The sequence below is a fragment of the Scyliorhinus torazame genome, chromosome 20 (genome assembly GCF_047496885.1).
Source record: "Scyliorhinus torazame isolate Kashiwa2021f chromosome 20, sScyTor2.1, whole genome shotgun sequence".
Lineage (NCBI taxonomy): Eukaryota > Metazoa > Chordata > Chondrichthyes > Carcharhiniformes > Scyliorhinidae > Scyliorhinus > Scyliorhinus torazame.
The window spans coordinates 41,462,397-41,481,935 of record NC_092726.1 but is presented as its reverse complement, the minus strand read 5'-3'; the positions used below and the strand labels follow the sequence as shown (position 1 = coordinate 41,481,935).

Below are 19,539 nucleotides of genomic sequence, written 5' to 3'. Positions count from 1 at the left end.
ACGGCATCCTGATTTGGATGTAGGTATACCTTCACGGCGTCTCTTTTCGTTCTCGTGACTCCACGACCAACACGCCAGGGTGGAGCTCAGGGAGACTAGACATTGCCCCCTGTTGGATTCCGCCAGTACTCGCTGCTTGCACGGATTGCCCTTTGTTCGGCAAAGGTGGAGATTTCTTCGACTCCCTCCGTTGGGTGTCACTGGGCCTTCACAGCGTCTCCATTTAATCTGGTGATGACAGGGGGCGGCTTGCCAGACGATGTCTTCCTGTTGTGTTTTACTGGTTCTGCATGCACAGACTCCACCGTGCTCGGCCAAGCTGGGGGTCTCTTGACCAACAGTGACCGTAGACTAAAAGTTCCAAAGCACAGTCGAACGCAGCAAGGTGCTCCTGAAAGTCGGTGGACGAGGAGGACAAGAGCCATAGCCGGAAAATATTGGCTATCGCTTCTCGGCCTTTTGCCTGAGATCAAGTGTAGTCTCATTTGATCGTGGGAAGCTGAGGATCTCGATTACGATCGTGGATTGGAGAACTCGGAGGAATTGAAGTCGTCAAAGAGGAAACGTTTGGAGCTTGGCTGCTATTGGTGGATCGACATACTGGCCTAAACCTCTGGTTTAGGCCTAACGCCGAAACAGTTCAGACCCAACGTACGAGCTATGGATGCAGCTGCATCCCGACCACCAGGCTGGGGAGTGCGAAACACTGTCCGAGTCACAGTGAAGAAAACGGAAGGAGAGTCACCTTTGGATCGGATTCTCTTCGTGAAGCGGGTGCTGCTCGAGTGTTGTGGGTTTAAAGCAACAGAAATCTTCTGCTTGCAAAACTTCCCCAAGAATGGCTTCTTTGATGTCACCTTCAAGAGCGGCGCAGCGTGCATCAAATTCTTGAACGTCTTCAAGGAAAAAGGTAACCAGAGTCCCCTGTCGATCCTGACTGCGGAGCCTCTGTTTACACTACCGGCACAGCGAAATCGGGTTGTTACACTGCACACCTACAACCCCCACGTCCCTGTGTCTGATGTGCTCACGTTCCTCGCCAGGTACGCTGAGCTGAAAGTGACAGCGTGCAAGTGAAAGACACCTTCGGCATCTGGACAAGTGAGCACCGGGTCAAGGTGACCCTAAGAACGGACAGCAACGGAGCCATCCTGCATCCCCCCTCCAATTTCGCTATTGGAGTAAATCGTGGCTACCTCTACTACGTGGGACAGCCACGAGTATGCCACACCTGTGGCAAAATGGGGCATGTTGCCGCAAACTGCAGTGTGACCTTCTGCAAGAACTGCAGGCAGGAGGGACACATGACTAAGGACTGCAAGGAAGACAAGTGCTGCAACCTGTGTGGGGAGGCCGGCCATCTTTACAGGGCCTGCCCGAAACGCGGGGCGACATATGCACAGATCATCAGCAGCGGAGTCAAAAAGGCGACCAGAGAGGAGGAGCATACACCCTCCACCGAAAAAGACACCACGGTTCAGAATGAGGAAAAGCAACAGAAGGGCCCCCAACAAAAAGAGGAGGCCCCAGCACCTCCTGACAACCCAACCCCAGCCCCATCTGATGAGGAACACTCAATGGAAGAGGAAGAGGATGGGACAAAGAATAAAGAGCCCTGGGAAACCGTGAACAGGGACAAACGAAAGAGAAAACAAAAAAACAAACTGAAGAACCCCCTGAGGGGTAGTGGCAAAAAGCGACACCTCTCAGCCGGCGCACTTAGTGCCGACACCTCATCCGATGAGGGAAAACAGGACAAGAATCGGCCTCAGATAAAGAGGCAAAGCACCAACGTGGAACGGAAGGCACAGACCCCCCAGACCACCGACCGGGAAGAAAACAAGGTCACAGACCAACCCCCGATAGCAACGAGCAGCAACAACCCAGGTGAAGACCGGCCTGCAACCCCAACACCTACTGACTGCCACGACGAACCCCAGGGCTACACCACCCCCCCCATTGCATCTGCATCAAAATCACTGGGCCAGTACGGACCAGAACAGTTTTCTCAGCCCTGCAACTGTGCTAAAGTTTGCGAGCACCACCGGCATGCTGGGGAACATTCAACAGCTGGAACAGCCAACTGTATAGACTCTGGACTCTTGAGACTGGTAAATCTATCCTTTTTATAATGGGTTTAAAAATTGCATCCATAAATGTGCGAAGCATCAAAGATACTTCGCGGTGTGTAGCCACACTCAACTATTTGGCAAATGTAAAAGCTGACCTACTGTTCCTGCAGGAGTGCGGAATTCCGCACCTCAGCAACTACAGGCGCTGGTCGAGCTGGTGGTCCCACGGGCCATCCATCGGGTCAGGAGGAAACGACTGCCGCTCCTCCGGCCTGGGTATTCTGCTGCGGGGAGGCAACTTCACCATCTCCGACGTTAAGGAGGTGGTGGGCGGGCGCCTCCTCGTAGCAGACGTGAAATACAAAAACACCCCTCTCAGACTTATTAATGTGTACGCCCCGGCCGTAAAAAGTGAGCGGCTGGCAGTTCTTCAGCAACTCCCACTGCTGTTGGCCACCTCCAAGCCGGTTATCCTGGGTGGTGACTTCAACTGCATCATCGATGCGGCTGGACGATCCAGCAAAGCCGACAGCAAACTAGACGCTACGTCCAGACTCCTGATGGAAACGGTAAAAGACGCCAAGCTGCTCGACGTCTGCAGCAACCCTGCAGACGGCGCGCAGCGTAGATACACATGGTCACGGCCAGACGGGTCCGTCCGCTCCAGGATAGACTTCTTCTTTGTGTCCCGAGCTTTCACGGTCAGGTCCACCGACGTAACGCCGGTGTTCTTCTCTGACCACTGCCTCCTACTGGCCGACTGCCACCTGCAGGAAGACCAGGGGGTAGGCAGGGGGACGTGGAAGCTAAATGTAAAACTGCTGACCCCTGAGAACATCGAGGAACTCAGGAGGGATTACAAAGGATGGAGAACCGTGAAACCCCTCTTTGAGGCCCCACATCTCTGGTGGGAAGCAATCAAGGGGAATATCAAGAGGTTTTTCATCCTCAAGGGCGTTCAAAAGGTGAGAGAGAGACGAGGGGTCATGTCCAGGCTCCAGAAAAGTATGCAAAATTTGCTCCAGCTGCAGTCGATGGGGGTGGATGTCAAGGAGGATCTCCAAGAGGTGAAGAGCCAGCAAGCCTCGCTCTACACCTCGGAGGCCTCCAAGGTTATCTTCCGTTCCAGAGTCCGCTCCGTGGAGCAGGACGAAAAGTGCTCACGCTTCTTCTTCCAAAAGGTGCACAGAGACACCTCTGTGATCAGCAGCCTGAAGGAAGAAGATGGCTCTGAAAAGTCATCGCAGTCTGACATCCTGAGGATCAGCCAATCCTTTTATGCCGGACTGTATGACCTGAAGCCAACAGATAGCACTGTTTCCCAGACCTTCCTGTCGACTATCACGGAGGTCATAGGCGACAGCGAGCTGGAAAACCTGGACAAACCACTAACTCTGGACGAGCTGACAAAGGCCGCCAAGTCCTTCGAGACGAGTAAAACTCCCGGAAGCGACGGCTTACCGGTTGAGTTGTATTCGGCTCTGTGGGACTGGATGGGCCCAGACCTGCTGGAAGTGTACGAGAGTATGCTTCTGGAAGGCAGCATGTCAGAGTCCATGAGGAAAGGCATCATCACCCTCATCTACAAACAGAAGGGGGAAAGGGAAGAAATTCGAAATTGGCGACCCATTTCACTGTTGAATGTGGACGACAAAATTCTAGCAAAGGTCATCGCCAATCGGGTCAGGTCTGCTCTGGAGTCGGTGATCCACCCTGACCAGACCTGTGCTGTACCCGGCAGGAAGATCTCTGATAGCCTCGCGCTACTCAGGGATACGATCGCCTACGTGCAGGACAGGGGGGTGGACACTTGCCTCATCAGCCTTGACCAGGAGAAGGCTTTTGACAGAATATCGCACACCTACATGATGGATGTGCTCTCCAAAATGGGGTTTGGGGAGGGAATTCGCAATTGGATCAAACTGCTCTACACAAACATCTATAGCGCAGTCTCAATCAATGGGTGGGAATCAGAAAAGTTCCAGATCAGATCTGGAGTCAGGCAGGGCTGCCCTCTCTCCTCTGCCCTTTTTGTGTGCTGCATAGAACCTTTTGCCGAGTCCATCAGGAGGGATCCGGGTATAAGAGGAGTGACGATCCCAGGCAGTGGAGGCATGCAAGTCAAGGCCTCCCTGTACATGGACGACGTTGCCGTCTTCTGCTCGGATCCTGCGTCTGTACGCAGGCTCTTAACCACCTGCGACCAGTTTGAACTGGCCTCTGGAGCCAAGGTAAACCGGGGCAAGAGCGAGGCCATGTTCTTTGGGAACTGGGCCGACCGGTCCTTTGTCCCCTTCACTGTCAGGTCAGATTATCTGAAGGTGCTGGGGATATGGTTCGGAGCTGCTGGGGCGTGCACCAAAAACTGGGAGGAGCGCATAGGAAAGGTAAGACAGAAACTGGGCTGGTGGGAGCAACGCTCCCTCTCCATTGCGGGCAAAACCCTGGTCATCAGGTGTGAGGTACTCTCGGTGCTACTGTACGTGGCGCAGGTCTGGCCCATAACCCGACCCTACGCCACAGCAGTCACCCGGGCCATCTTCAAATTTATCTGGCGATCCAAGATGGACCGTGTCCGAAGGGACACCATGTACAAACCTGTGGAGAAGGGAGGGCGGAACGTACCCAACGCCTCCCTCATCCTGTTGGCCACCTTTGTGTCCAGCTGCATCAAGCTGTGCGTGGACCCCCAGTATGCAAACACCAAGTGTCACTACATACTGAGGTTCTACCTGTCCCCGGTGTTGCGAAGGATGGGCCTGGCCTCATTGCCGCGGAACGCTCCAAGTAGTTGGACCGTACCGTACCACCTGTCCTTTGTGGAAAAGTTTTTGAAGGAAAACACCTTTGACCACAAGGCAATGAAGCAGTGGTCAGCACGTAATGTCCTCGAGGCCCTCAGGGAAAAGGAGACCGTGGAGGACGTTGGATGGTTCCCTGAGCAGACTGCCAGAGTCATCTGGCAGAACGCCTCATCACCAGAACTTTCAAACAAGCACCAAGACCTAGCTTGGCTGGTGGTGAGAAGGGCCCTCCCTGTCAGATTCTTCATGCACACCCGAAGGCTCTGCACCAATGCACGCTGCCCTCGGAGTGGCTGTGGGGGAAATGAGACGGTCACACACCTCCTTGTGGAATGTGCCTTTGCAAAGAAGGTCTGGAGAGAGATGCAGTGGTATTTGTCAAGGTTTATCCCAAACAGATCTGTGACACAGGACTCTGTGCTCTACGGACTGTTTCCAGGGACACACACCGAGACAAATATCAACTGCTGCTGGAAGGTCATCAACTCGGTAAAAGACGCTCTTTGGTCTGCCCGAAACTTGCTGATCTTCCAGTGCAAAGAATTGTCCTCGACCGAGTGTTGCAGACTGGCACATTCCAGGGTCCAGGACTACGTGCTGAGGGACGCACTCAAGCTTGGGGCAGCTGCCGCCAAGGCGCAATGGGGAAAGACCACTGTGTAAAGTCTTTCCAGCAAATGTACACCGAGGGGCGCGTAACAGTGTAAAGCCCCTCGGTCTGGGCAACCAACACTCCAATGTAAAAAACAAACATGACAATGTAAATATTTAAGAAGGAATTGTAATGTAAAGAGTGATGTGTATGACAATATCAAAATTGAATGAAAGAAAGTCAAGGCAACATGTAACCCTGCCGGAAATGTACAGTCAAGACAATTTGAAATGTTTCTGTAATGCTCATGATAAATTTTTATGAATAAAGTATATTTTTTTGAATAAAAAAAAAAAAAAAAAAAAAAAATCTGTTCTTATCAGTTTAATATCTGATATGTCCTCAATCTGGGGACCGAATATTAAATTGATTTTTAGGACTCGGAGATGGTTCAGAGGCTTGCTCCTTCCGCTCCACGCATCAACCTGGTCTTGCAGTGCTTCCAGGAATGGTGCCCTCTCCCCGCTTTGGGGCGCAAAATGTATAAAAGCAGAAAATGCCGCAAAACCTGGCTTCCCCTTTTCTCTCTTGTCCAGTTGTCTCATCCTGACCAATTTAAGGCCTTTCAGGCTCCAAAGCATTGCTAGTTTTTCTGCTGGCGGGAGCTTCGTGCACGAATGTTGCGAGCCGATGGACTCGCGGACTTGCGGCAGCCAGGCTCCGTTTTCAGCTGATATGCCACTCAGATTTCCTGCTGCTTTTTACAGGCCACTCACCTTCACACTCGGATGCCGACTTGCCTACTCCTCACTTCAGTTACCACATCCCTTCATCCTGCACAACGGGGAAGTGTGGCGACAGACTGAACGGCATCCTGTTTGGATGTAGGTATACCTTCACGGCGTCTCTTTTAGTTCTCCTGACTCCACGACCAACACGCCAGGGTGGAGCTCAGGGAGACTAGACATTGCCCTCTGTTGGATTCCGCCAGTAGTTGCTGTTTGCACGGATTGCCCTTTGTTCGGCAAAGGTGGAGATGACTTCGACTCCCTCTGTTGGGTGTCACTGGGCCTTCACAGCGTCTCCATTTCATCTGGTGACGACAGGGGACGGCTTGCCAGATGATGTCTTCGTGTTGTGTTTTACTGGTTCTGCATGCACAGACTCCACCGTGCTCGGCCAAGCTGGAGGTTTCTTGACCAACAGTGAGCGTAGACTAAAAGTTCCAAAGCACAGTCGAGCGCAGCAAGGTGCACCTGAATGTCGGTGGAAGAGGAGGACAAGAGCCATTGCAGGAAAATATGGGCTATCGCTTCTCGGTCTTTTGGCTCAGATCAAGTGTAGTCTCATTTGATCGAGGGAAGCTGAGGATTTCGATGACGATCGTGGATTGGAGAACTCGGAGGGATTGAAGTCGTCAAAGAAGAAACGTTTGGAGCTTGGCTGCTATTGGTGGATCGACATGCTGGCCTAAACCTCGGGTTTAGGCCTAACGCCGATACAGTTTCACACCCAACGTACGAGCTATGGATGCAGCTGCATCCCGACCACCAGGCTGGGGCGTGCGAAACACTGTCCGAGTCACAGTGAAGAAAACGGATGGAGAGTCACCTTTGAACCGGAAACACTTCGTGAAGAAGGTGCTGCTCGAGTGCTGTGGGTTTAAAGCAACAGAGATCTTCTGCTTGCAAAACTTCCCCAAGAATGGTTTCTTTGATGCCACCTTCAAGAGCGTCGCAGCGTGCATCAAATTCTTGAACGTCTTCAAGGAAAAAGGTAACCAGAGTCCCTTGTCGATCCTGACTGCGGAACCTCTGTTTACGCTACCGGCACAGCGAAATCGGGTTGTTACACTGCACACGTACAACCCCCACGTCCCTGTATCTGATGTGCTCACGTTCCTCGCCAGGTACGCTGAGCTGAAAAGTGACAGCGTGCAAGTGAAAGACACCTTCGGCATCTGGACAAGTGAGCACCAGGTCAAGGTGACCCTAAGAATGGACAGCAACGGAGCCATCCTGCATCCCCCCTCCAATTTCGCTATTGGAGTAAATCGTGGCTACCTCTACTACGTGGGACAGCCACGAGCATGCCACACCTGTGGCAAAACGGGGCATGTTGCCGCAAACTGCAGTGTGACCTTCTGCAAGAACTGCAGGCAGGAGGGACACATGACTAAGGACTGCAAGGAAGACAAGTGCTGCAACCTGTGTGGGGAGGCCGGCCATCTTTACAGGGCCTGCCCGAAACGCGGGGCGACATATGCACAGATCATCAGCAGTGGAGTCAAAAAGGCGACCAGAGAGGAGGAACATACACCCTCCACCGAAAAAGACACCACGGTTCAGAATGAGGAAAAGCAACAGAAGGGCCCCCAACAAAAAGAGGAGGCCCCAGCACCTCCTGACAACCCAACCCCAGCCCCATCTGATGAGGAACACTCAATGGAAGAGGAAGAGGATGGGACAAAGAATAAAGAGCCCTGGGAAATCGTGAACAGGGACAAACGAAAGAGAAAACAAAAAAACAAACTGAAGAACCCCCTGAGGGGTAGTGTCAAAAAGCGACACCTCTCAGCCGGCGCACTTAGTGCCGACACCTCATCCGATGAGGGAAAACAGGACAAGAATCGGCCTCAGATAAAGAGGCAAAGCACCAACGTGGAACGGAAGGCACAGACCCCCCAGACCACCGACCGGGAAGAAAACAAGGTCACAGACCAACCCCCGATAGCAACGAGCAGCAACAACCCTGGTGAAGACCGGCCTGCAACCCCAACACCTACTGACTGCCACGACGAACCCCAGGGCTACACCACCCCCCCATTGCATCTGCATCAAAATCACTGGGCCAGTACGGACCAGAACAGTTTTCTCAGCCCTGCAACTGTGCTAAAGTTTGCGAGCACCACCGGCATGCTGGGGAACATTCAACAGCTGGAACAGCCAACTGTATAGACTCTGGACTCTTGAGACTGGTAAATCTATCTTTTTATAATGGGTTTAAAAATTGCATCCATAAATGTGCGAAGCATCAAAGATACTTCGCGGTGTGTAGCCACACTCAACTATTTGGCAAATGTAAAAGCTGACCTACTGTTCCTGCAGGAGTGCGGAATTCCGCACCTCAGCAACTACAGGCGCTGGTCGAGCTGGTGGTCCCACGGGCCATCCATCTGGTCAGGAGGAAACGACTGCCGCTCCTCCAGCCTGGGTATTCTGCTGCGGGGAGGCAAATTCACCATCTCCGACGTTAAGGAGGTGGTGGGCGGGCGCCTCCTCGTAGCAGACGTGAAATACAAAAACACCCCTCTCAGATTTATTAATGTGTACGCCCCGGCCGTAAAAAGTGAGCGGCTGGCAGTTCTTCAGCAACTCCCAATGCTGTTGGCCACCTCCAAGCCGGTCATCCTGGGTGGTGACTTCAACTGCATCATCGATGCGGCTGGACGATCCAGCAAAGCCGACAGCAAACTAGACGCCACTTCCAGACTCCTGATGGAAACGGTAAAAGACGCCAAGCTGCTCGACGTCTGCAGCAACCCTGCAGACGGCGCGCAGCGTAGATACACATGGTCACGGCCAGAGGGTCCGTCCGCTCCAGGATAAACGTCTTTTTTGTGTCCCGAGCTTTCACGGTCAGGTCCACCGACGTAACGCCGGTGTTCTTCCCTGACCACTGCCTCCTATTGGCCGACTGCCACCTGCAGGAAGACCAGGGGGTAGGCAGGGGGACGTGGAAGCTAAATGTAAAACTGCTGACCCCTGAGAACATCGAGGAACTCAGGAGGGATTACAAAGGTTGGAGAACCGTGAAACCCCTCTTTGAGGCCCCACATCTCTGGTGGGAAGCAATCACGGGGAATATCAAGAAGTTTTTCATCCTCAAGGGCGTTCAAAAGGTGAGAGAGAGACGAGGGGTCATGTCCAGGCTCCAGAAAAGTATGCAAAATTTGCTCCAGCTGCAGTCGATGGGGGTGGATGTCAAGGAGGATCTCCAAGAGGTGAAGAGCCAGCAAGCCTCGCTCTACACCTCGGAGGCCTCCAAGGTTATCTTCCGTTCCAGAGTCCGCTCTGTGGAGCAGGACGAAAAGTGCTCACGCTTCTTCTTCCAAAAGGTGCACAGAGAGACCTCTGTGATCAGCAGCCTGAAGGAAGAAGATGGCTCTGAAAAGTCATCGCAATCTGACATCCTGAGGATCAGCCAATCCTTTTATGCCGGACTGTATGACCTGAAGCCAACAGATAGCACTGTTTCCCAGACCTTCCTGTCGACTATCACGGAGGTCAGAGGCGACAGCGAGCTGGAAAACCTGGACAAACCACTAACTCTGGACGAGCTGACAAAGGCCGCCAAGTCCTTCGAGACGAGTAAAACTCCCGGAAGCGACGGCTTACCGGTTGAGTTGTATTCGGCTCTGTGGGACTGGATGGGCCCAGACCTGCTGGAAGTGTACGAGAGTATGCTTCTGGAAGGCAGCATGTCAGAGTCCATGAGGAAAGGCATCATCACCCTCATCTACAAGCAGAAGGGGGAAAGGGAAGAAATTCGAAATTGGCGACCCATTTCACTGTTGAATGTGGACTACAAAATTCTAGCCAAGGTCATCGCCAATCGGGTCAGGTCTGCTCTGGAGTCGGTGATCTACCCTGACCAGACCTGTGCTGTACCCGGCAGGAAGATCTCTGATAGCCTCGCGCTACTCAGGGATACGATCGCCTACGTGCAGGACAGGGGGGTGGACATTTGCCTCATCAGCCTTGACCAGGAGAAGGCTTTTGACAGAATATCGCACACCTACATGATGGATGTGCTCTCCAAAATGGGGTTTGGGGAGGGAATTCGCAATTGAATCAAACTGCTCTACACAAACATCTATAGCGCAGTCTCAATCAATGGGTGGGAATCAGAAAAGTTCCAGATCAGATCTGGAGTCAGGCAGGGCTGCCCTCTCTCCTCTGCCCTTTTTGTGTGCTGCATAGAACCTTTTGCCGAGTCCATCAGGAGGGATCCGGGTATAAGAGGAGTGACGATCCCAGGCAGTGGAGGCATGCAAGTCAAGGCCTCCCTGTACATGGACGACGTTGCCGTCTTCTGCTCGGATCCTGCGTCTGTACGCAGGCTCTTGACCACCTGCGACCAGTTTGAACTGGCCTCTGGAGCCAAGGTAAACCGGGGCAAGAGCGAGGCCATGTTCTTTGGGAACTGGGCCGACCGGTCCTTTGTCCCCTTCACTGTCAGGTCAGATTACCTGAAGGTGCTGGGGTTATGGTTCGGAGCTGCTGGGGCGTGCACCAAAAACTGGGAGGAGCGCATAGGAAAGGTAAGACAGAAACTGGGCTGGTGGGAGCAACGCTCCCTCTCCATTGCGGGCAAAACCCTGGTCATCAGGTGTGAGGTACTCTCGGTGCTACTGTACGTGGCGCAGGTCTGGCCCATAACCCGACCCTACGCCACAGCAGTCACCCAGGCCATCTTCAAATTTATCTGGCGATCCAAGATGGACCGTGTCCGAAGGGACACCATGTACAAACCTCTGGAGAAGGGAGGGCGGAACGTACCCAACGCCTCCCTCATCCTGTTGGCCACCTTTGTGTCCAGCTGCATCAAGCTGAGCGTGGACCCCCAGTACGCAAACACCAAGTGTCACTACATACTGAGGTTCTACCTGTCCCCGGTGTTGCGAAGGATGGGCCTGGCCTCATTGCCGCGGAACGCTCCAAGTAGTTGGACCGTACCGTACCACCTGTCCTTTGTGGAAAAGTTTTTGAAGGAAAACACCTTTGACCACAAGGCAATGAAGCAGTGGTCAGCACGTAATGTCCTCGAGGCCCTCAGGGAAAAAGAGACCGTGGAGGACGTTGGATGGTTCCCTGAGCAGACTGCCAGAGTCATCTGGCAGAACGCCTCATCACCAGAACTTTCAAACAAGCACCAAGACCTAGCTTGGCTGGTGGTGAGAAGGGCCCTCCCTGTCAGATTCTTCATGCACACCCGAAGGCTCTGTGCCAATGCACGCTGCTCTCGGAGTGGCTGTGGGGGAAATGAGACGGTCACACACCTCCTTGTGGAATGTGCCTTTGCAAAGAAGGTCTGGAGAGAGATGCAGTGGTATTTGTCAAGGTTTATCCCTAACAGATCTGTGACACAGGACTCTGTGCTCTACGGACTGTTTCCAGGGACACACACCGAGACAAATATCAACTGCTGCTGGAAGGTCATCAACTCGGTAAAAGACGCTCTTTGGTCTGCCCGAACTTGCTGATCTTCCAGTGCAAAGAATTGTCCTCGACCGAGTGTTGCAGACTGGCACATTCCAAGGTCCAGGACTACGTGCTGAGGGACGCACTCAAGCTTGGGGCAGCTGCCGCCAAGGCGCAATGGGGAAACACCACTGTGTAAAGTCTTTCCAGCAAATGTATACCGAGGGGCGGGTAACAGTGTAAAGCCCCCTCGGTCTGGGCAACCAACACTCCAATGTATAAAATCAACATGCCACTGTAAATATTTCAGAAGGAATTGTAATGTAAAGAGTGATATGTGTACGACAATATCAAAAGTGAATGAAAGAAAGTCAAGGCAGCATGTAACCCTGCCGGAAATGTACAGTCAAGACAATTTGAAATGTTTCTGTAATGCTCATGATAAATTTTTATGAATAAAGTATATTTTTTGAAAAAAAAAAAAAAAATCTGTTCTTATCAGTTTAATATCTGATATGTCCTCAATATGGAGACCGAATATTAAATTGATTTTTAGGACTCGGAGATGGTTCAGGGGCTTGCTCCTTCCGCTCCACGCATCAACCTGGGCTTGCAGTGCTTCCAGGAATGGTGCCTTCACCCCGCTTTGGGGCGGAAATGTATAAAAGCAGAAAATGCCGCAAAACCTGCCTACCCCTTTTCTCTGTTGTCCAGTTGCTTCATCTTGACCAATTTAAGGCATTTCAAGCTCCAAAGCATTGCTAGCTTTTCTGCTGGCGGGAGCTTCGTGCACTAATGTTGCGAGTCGATGGACTCGAGGACTTTCGGCAGCCAGGCTCCGTTTTCAGCTGATATGCCGCACAGATTTCCTGCTGCTTTTTACAGGCCACTCACCCTCACCCTCGGATGCCGACTTGCCTTCTCCTCACTTCAGTTACCACATCCCTTCATCCTGCACAACGGGATACTGTTGCGACAGACTGAACGGTATCCTGTTTGGATGTAGGTATACCTTCACGGCGTCTCTTTTCGTTCTCCTGACTCCACGACCAACACGCCAGGGTGGAGCTCAGGGAGACTAGACATTGCCCTCTGTTGGATTCCGCCAGTACTTGCTGTTTGCACGGATTGCCCTTTGTTCGGCAAAGGTGGAGATGACTTCGACTCCCTCTGTTGGGTGTCACTGGGCCTTCACAGCGTCTCCATTTCATCTGGTGACGACAGGGGACGGCTTGCCAGACGATGTCTTCCTGTTGTGTTTTACTGGTTCTGCATGCTCAGACTCCACCGTGCTCGGCCAAGCTGGATGTCTCTTGTCCAAGAGTGAGCGTAGACTAAAAGTTCCAAAGCACAGTCGAGCGCAGCAAGGTGCACCTGAATGTCGGTGGACGAGGAGGACAAGAGCCATTGCCGGAAAATATGGGCCATCGCTTCTCGGCCTTTTGGCTCAGATCAAGTGTAATATCTGTTCTTATCAGTTTAATATCTGATATGTCCTCCATCTGGGGACCGAATATTAAATTGATTTTTAGGACTCGGAGATGGTTCAGGGGCTTGCTCCTTTCGCTCCACGCATCAACCTGGTCTTGCAGTGCTTCCAGGAATGGTGCCCTCTCCCCGCTTTGGGGCGCAAAATGTATAAAAGCAGAAAATGCCGCAAAACCTGGCTTCCCCTTTTCTCTCTTGTCCAGTTGTCTCATCCTGACCAATTTAAGGCCTTTCAGGCTCCAAAGCATTGCTAGCTTTTCTGCTGGCGGGAGCTTCGTGCACGAATGTTGCGAGCCGATGGACTCGCGGACTTGCGGCAGCCAGGCTCCGTTTTCAGCTGATATGCCACACAGATTTCCTGCTGCTTTTTACAGGCCACTCACCTTCACACTCGGATGCCGACTTTCCTTCTCCTCACTTCAGTTACCACATCCCTTCATCCTGCACAACGGGGAAGTGTGGCGACAGACTGAACGACATCCTGTTTGGATGTAGGTACACCTTCACGGCGTCTCTTTTCGTTCTCCTGACTCCACGACCAACACGCCAGGGTGGAGCTCAGGGAGACTAGACATTGCCCTCTGTTGGATTCCGCCAGTACTTGCTGCTTGCACGGATTGCCCTTTGTTCGGCAAAGGTGGAGATTACTTCGACTCCCTCCGTTGGGTGTCACTGGGCCTTCACAGCGTCTCCATTTCATCTGGTGACGACAGGGGACGGCTTGCCAGACGATGTCTTCGTGTTGTGTTTACTGGTTCTGCATGCACAGACTCCACCGTGCTCGGCGAAGCTGGATGTATCTTGACCAACAGTGAGCGTAGACTAAAAGTTCCAAAGCACAGTCGAGCGCAGCAAGGTGCACCTGAATGTTGGTGGACGAGGAGGACAAGAGCCATTGCCGGAAAATATGGGCTATCGCTTCTCGGCCTTTTGGCTCAGATCAAGTGTAGTATCTGTTCTTATCAGTTTAATATCTGATATGTCCTCAATCTGGGGACCAAATATTAAATTGATTTTTAGGACTCGGAGATGGTTCAGGGGCTTGCTCCTTCCGCTCCACGCATCAACCTGGTCTTGCAGTGCTTCCAGGAATGGTGCCCTCTCCCAGCTTTCGGGCGCAAAATGTATAAAAGCAGAAAATGCCGCAAAAACCTGGCTTCCTCTTTTCTCTCTTGTCCAGTTGTCTCATCCTGACCAATTTAAGGCCTTTCAGGCTCCAAAGCATTGCTAGCTTTTCTGCTGGCGGGAGCTTCGTGCACGAATGTTGCGAGCCGATGGACTCGTGGACTTGCGGCAGCCAGGCTCCGTTTTCAGCTGATATGCCACACAGATTTCCGGCTGCTTTTTACAGGCCACTCACCTTCACACTCGGAAACCGACTTGCCTACTCCTCACTTCAGTTACCACATCCCTTCATCCTGCACAACGGGGAAGTGTGGCGACAGACTGAACGGCATCCTGTTTGGATGTAGGTATACCTTCACGGCGTCTCTTTTAGTTCTCCTGACTCCACGACCAACACGCCAGGGTGGAGCTCAGGGAGACTAGACATTGCCCTCTGTTGGATTCCGCCAGTAGTTGCTGTTTGCACGGATTGCCCTTTGTTCGGCAAAGGTGGAGATGACTTCGACTCCCTCCGTTGGGTGTCACTGGGCCTTCACAGCGTCTCCATTTCATCTGGTGACGACAGGGGACGGCTTGCCAGAGGAAGTCTTCGTGTTGTGTTTTACTGGTTCTGCATGCACAGACTCCACCGTGCTCGGCCAAGCTGGAGGTTTCTTGACCAACAGTGAGCGTAGACTAAAAGTTCCAAAGCACAGTCGAGCGCAGCAAGGTGCACCTGAATGTCGGTGGAAGAGGAGGACAAGAGCCATTGCCGGAAAATATGGGCTATCGCTTCTCGGCCTTTTGGCTCAGATCAAGTGTAGTATCTGTTCTTATCAGTTTAATATCTGATATGTCCTCAATCTGAGGACCGAATATTAAATTGATTTTTAGGACTCGGAGATGGTTCAGGGGCTTGCTCCTTCCGCTCCACGCATCAACCTGGTCTTGCAGTGCTTCCAGGAATGGTGCCCTCTCCCCGCTTAGGGGCGCCAAATGTATAAAAGCAGAAAATGCCGCAAAACCTGGCTTACCCATTTCTCTCTTGTCCAGTTGTCTCATCCTGACCAATTTAAGGCCTTTCAGGCTCCAAAGCATTGCTAGCTTTTCTGCTGTCGGGAGCTCCGTGCACGAATGTTGTGAGCCGATGGACTCGCGGACTTGCGGCAGCCAGGCTCCGTTTTCAGCTGATATGCCACACAGATTTCCTGCTGCTCTTTACAGGCCACTCACCTTCACACTCGGATGCCGACTTGCCTTCTCCTCACTTCAGTTACCACATCCCTTCATCCTGCACAACGGGGAAGTGTGGCGACAGACTGAACGGCATTCTCTTTGGATGTAGGTATACCTTCACGGCGTCTCTTTTCGTTCTCCTGACTCCACGACCAACACGCTAGGGTGGAGCTCAGGGAGACTAGACATTGCCCCCTGTTGGATACCGCCAGTACTTGCTGCTTGCACGGATTGTCCTTTTTTCGGCAAAGGTGGAGATTTCTTCCACTCCCTCCGTTGGGTGTCACTGGCCTTCACAGCGTCTCCATTTCATCTGGTGACGACAGGGGACGGCTTGCCAGACGATGTCTTCGTGTTGTGTTTTACTGGTTCTGCATGCACAGACTCCACCGTGCTCGGCCAAGCTGGAGGTTTCTTGACCAACAGTGAGCGTAGACTAAAAGTTCCAAAGCACAGTCGAGCGCAGCAAGGTGCACCTGAATGTCGGTGGACGAGGAGGACAAGAGCCATTGCCGGAAAATATGGGCTATCGCTTCTCGGCCTTTTGGTTCAGATCAAGTGTAGTCTCATTTGATCGAGGGAAGCTGAGGATTTCGATGACGATCGTGGATTGGAGAACTCGGAGGGATTGAAGTCGCCAAAGAAGAAACGTTTGGAGCTTGGCTGCTATTGGTGGATCTACATGCTGGCCTAAACCTCGGGTTTAGGCCTAACGCCGATACAGTTTCACACCCAACGTACGAGCTATGGATGCAGCTGCATCCCGACCACCAGGCTGGGGCGTGCGAAACACTGTCCGAGTCACAGTGAAGAAAACGGATGGAGAGTCACCTTTGGACCGGAAACACTTCGTGAAGAAGGTGCTGCTCGAGTGCTGTGGGTTTAAAGCAACAGAGATCTTCTGCTTGCAAAACTTCCCCAAGAATGGTTTCTTTGATGTCACCTTCAAGAGCGTCGCAGCGTGCATCAAATTCTTGAACGTCTTCAAGGAAAAAGGTAACCAGAGTCCCTTGTCGATCCTGACTGCGGAACCTCTGTTTACGCTACCGGCACAGCGAAATCGGGTTGTTACACTGCACACGTACAACCCCCACGTCCCTGTATCTGATGTGCTCACGTTCCTCGCCAGGTACGCTGAGCTGAAAAGTGACAGCGTGCAAGTGAAAGACACCTTCGGCATCTGGACAAGTGAGCACCAGGTCAAGGTGACCCTAAGAACGGACAGCAACGGAGCCATCCTGCATCCCCCCTCCAATTTCGCTATTGGAGTAAATCGTGGCTACCTCTACTACGTGGGACAGCCACGTGTATGCCACACCTGTGGCAAAACGGGGCATGTTGCCGCAAACTGCAGTGTGACCTTCTGCAAGAACTGCAGGCAGGAGGGACACATGACTAAGGACTGCAAAGAAGACAAGTGCTGCAACCTGTGTGGGGAGGCCGGCCATCTTTACAGGGCCTGCCCGAAACGCGGGGCAACATACGCAGAAATCATCAGCAGCGGAGTTAAAAAGGCGACCAGAGAGGAGGTGCATACACCCTCCACCGAAAAAGACACCACGGCTCAGAATGAGGAAAAGCAACAAAAGGGCCCCCAACAAAAAGAAGAGGCCCCAGCACCTCCTGACAACCCAACCCCAGCCCCATCTGATGAGGAACACTCAATGGAAGAGGAAGAGGATGGGACAAAGAATAAAGAGCCCTGGGAAACAGTGAACAGGGACAAACGAAAGCGGAAACAAAAAAACAAACTGAAGAACCCCCCGAGGGGTAGTGGCAAAAAGCGACACCTCTCAGCCGGCGCACTTAGCGCCGACACCTCATCCGATGAGGGAAAACAGGACAAGAATCGGCCTCAAATAAAGAGGCAAAGCACCAACGTGGAACGGAAGGCACAGACCCCCCAGACCACCGACCGGGAAGCAAACAAGGTCACAGACCAACCCCCGATAGCAACGAGCAGCAACAACCCAGGTGAAGACCGGCCTGCAACCCCAACACCTACTGACTGCCATGACGAACGCCAGGGCTACATCACCCCCCCAATGCATCTGCATCAAAATCACGGGGCCAGTACGGACCAGAACAGCTTTCTCAGCCCTGCAACTGTGCTAAAGTTTGCGAGCACCACCGGCATGCTGGGGAACATCGAACAGCTGGAACAGCCAACTGTATAGACTCTGGACTCTTGAGACTGGTAAATCTATCTTTTTTATAATGGGTTTAAAAATTGCATCCATAAATGTGCGAAGCATCAAAGATACTTCGCGGTGTGTAGCCACACTCGACTATTTGGCAAATGTAAAAGCTGACCTACTGTTCCTGCAGGAGTGCGGAATTCCGCACCTCAGCAACTACAGGCGCTGGTCGAGCTGGTGGTCCCACGGGCCATCCATCTGGTCAGGAGGAAACGACTGCCGCTCCTCCGGCCTGGGTATTCTGCTGCGGGGAGGCAACTTCACCATCTCCGACGTTAAGGAGGTGGTAGGCGGGCGCCTCCTCGTAGCAGACGTGAAATACAAAAACACCCCTCTCAGACTTATTAATGTGTACGCCCCGGCCGTAAAAAGTGAGCGGCTGGCAGTTCTTCAGCAACTCCCACTGCTGTTGGCCACCTCCAAGCCGGTCATCCTGGGTGGTGACTTCAACTGCATCATCGATGCGGCTGGACGATCCAGCAAAGCCGACAGCAAACTAGACGCTACGTCCAGACTCCTGATGGAAACGGTAAAAGACGCCAAGCTGCTCGACGTCTACAGCAACCCTGCAGACGGCGCGCAGCGTAGATACACATGGTCACGGCCAGACGGGTCCGTCCGCTCCAGGATAGACTTCTTTTTTGTGTCCCGAGCTTTCACGGTCAGGTCCACCGACGTAACGCCGGTGTTCTTCTCTGACCACTGCCTCCTACTGGCCGACTGCCACCTGCAGGAAGACCAGGGGGTAGGCAGGGGGACGTGGAAGCTAAATGTAAAACTGCTGACCCCTGAGAACATCGAGGAACTCAGGAGGGATTACAAAGGTTGGAGAACCGTGAAACCCCTCTTTGAGGCCCCACATCTCTGGTGGGAAGCAATCAAGGGGAATATCAAGAGGTTTTTCATCCTCAAGGGCGTTCAAAAGGTGAGAGAGAGACGAGGGGTCATGTCCAGGCTCCAGAAAAGTATGCAAAATTTGCTCCAGCTGCAGTCGATGGGGGTGGATGTCAAGGAGGATCTCCAAGAGGTGAAGAGCCAGCAAGCCTCGCTCTACACCTCGGAGGCCTCCAAGGTTATCTTCCGTTCCAGAGTCCGCTCCGTGGAGCAGGACGAAAAGTGCTCACGCTTCTTCTTCCAAAAGGTGCACAGAGACACCTCTGTGATCAGCAGCCTGAAGGAAGAAGATGGCTCTGAAAAGTCATCGCAGTCTGACATCCTGAGGATCAGCCAATCCTTTTATGCCGGACTGTATGACCTGAAGCCAACAGATAGCACTGTTTCCCAGACCTTCCTGTCGACTATCACGGAGGTCATAGGCGACAGCGAGCTGGAAAACCTGGACAAACCACTAACTCTGGACGAGCTGACAAAGGCCGCCAAGTCCTTCGAGACGAGTAAAACTCCCGGAAGCGACGGCTTACCGGTTGAGTTGTATTCGGCTCTGTGGGACTGGATGGGCCCAGACCTGCTGGAAGTGTACGAGAGTATGCTTCTGGAAGGCAGCATGTCAGAGTCCATGAGGAAAGGCATCATCACCCTCATCTACAAGCAGAAGGGGGAAAGGGAAGAAATTCGAAATTGGCGACCCATTTCACTGTTGAATGTGGACTACAAAATTCTAGCAAAGGTCATCGCCAATCGGGTCAGGTCTGCTCTGGAGTCGGTGATCCACCCTGACCAGACCTGTGCTGTACCCGGCAGGAAGATCTCTGATAGCCTCGCGCTACTCAGGGATACGATCGCCTACGTGCAGGACAGGGGGGTGGACACTTGCCTCATCAGCCTTGACCAGGAGAAGGCTTTTGACAGAATATCGCACACCTACATGATGGATGTGCTCTC

General features: G+C 52.7%; 4 non-coding genes and 1 pseudogene across 4 annotated transcripts; all 5 read left to right on the top strand.

Annotated features, from left to right (window-relative positions):
* The first annotated feature begins 5,799 nt into the window (after positions 1-5,799).
* LOC140397233 (U2 spliceosomal RNA) lies at positions 5,800-5,990 on the top strand. The gene has a single exon (XR_011936776.1). It is a non-coding gene; the product is annotated as a U2 spliceosomal RNA (small nuclear RNA).
* A 6,143-nt stretch (positions 5,991-12,133) lies between these two features.
* On the top strand, positions 12,134-12,312 carry LOC140397284 (U2 spliceosomal RNA; annotated as a pseudogene).
* Positions 12,313-13,097: 785 nt separating this feature from the next.
* Positions 13,098-13,288, top strand: LOC140397576 (U2 spliceosomal RNA). Its single transcript, XR_011937010.1, has one exon. It is a non-coding gene; the product is annotated as a U2 spliceosomal RNA (small nuclear RNA).
* Positions 13,289-14,073: 785 nt separating this feature from the next.
* LOC140397534 (U2 spliceosomal RNA) lies at positions 14,074-14,264 on the top strand. Its single transcript, XR_011936969.1, has one exon. It is a non-coding gene; the product is annotated as a U2 spliceosomal RNA (small nuclear RNA).
* A 787-nt stretch (positions 14,265-15,051) lies between these two features.
* On the top strand, positions 15,052-15,242 carry LOC140397387 (U2 spliceosomal RNA). The gene has a single exon (XR_011936846.1). It is a non-coding gene; the product is annotated as a U2 spliceosomal RNA (small nuclear RNA).
* The last annotated feature ends 4,297 nt before the right edge of the window (positions 15,243-19,539 follow it).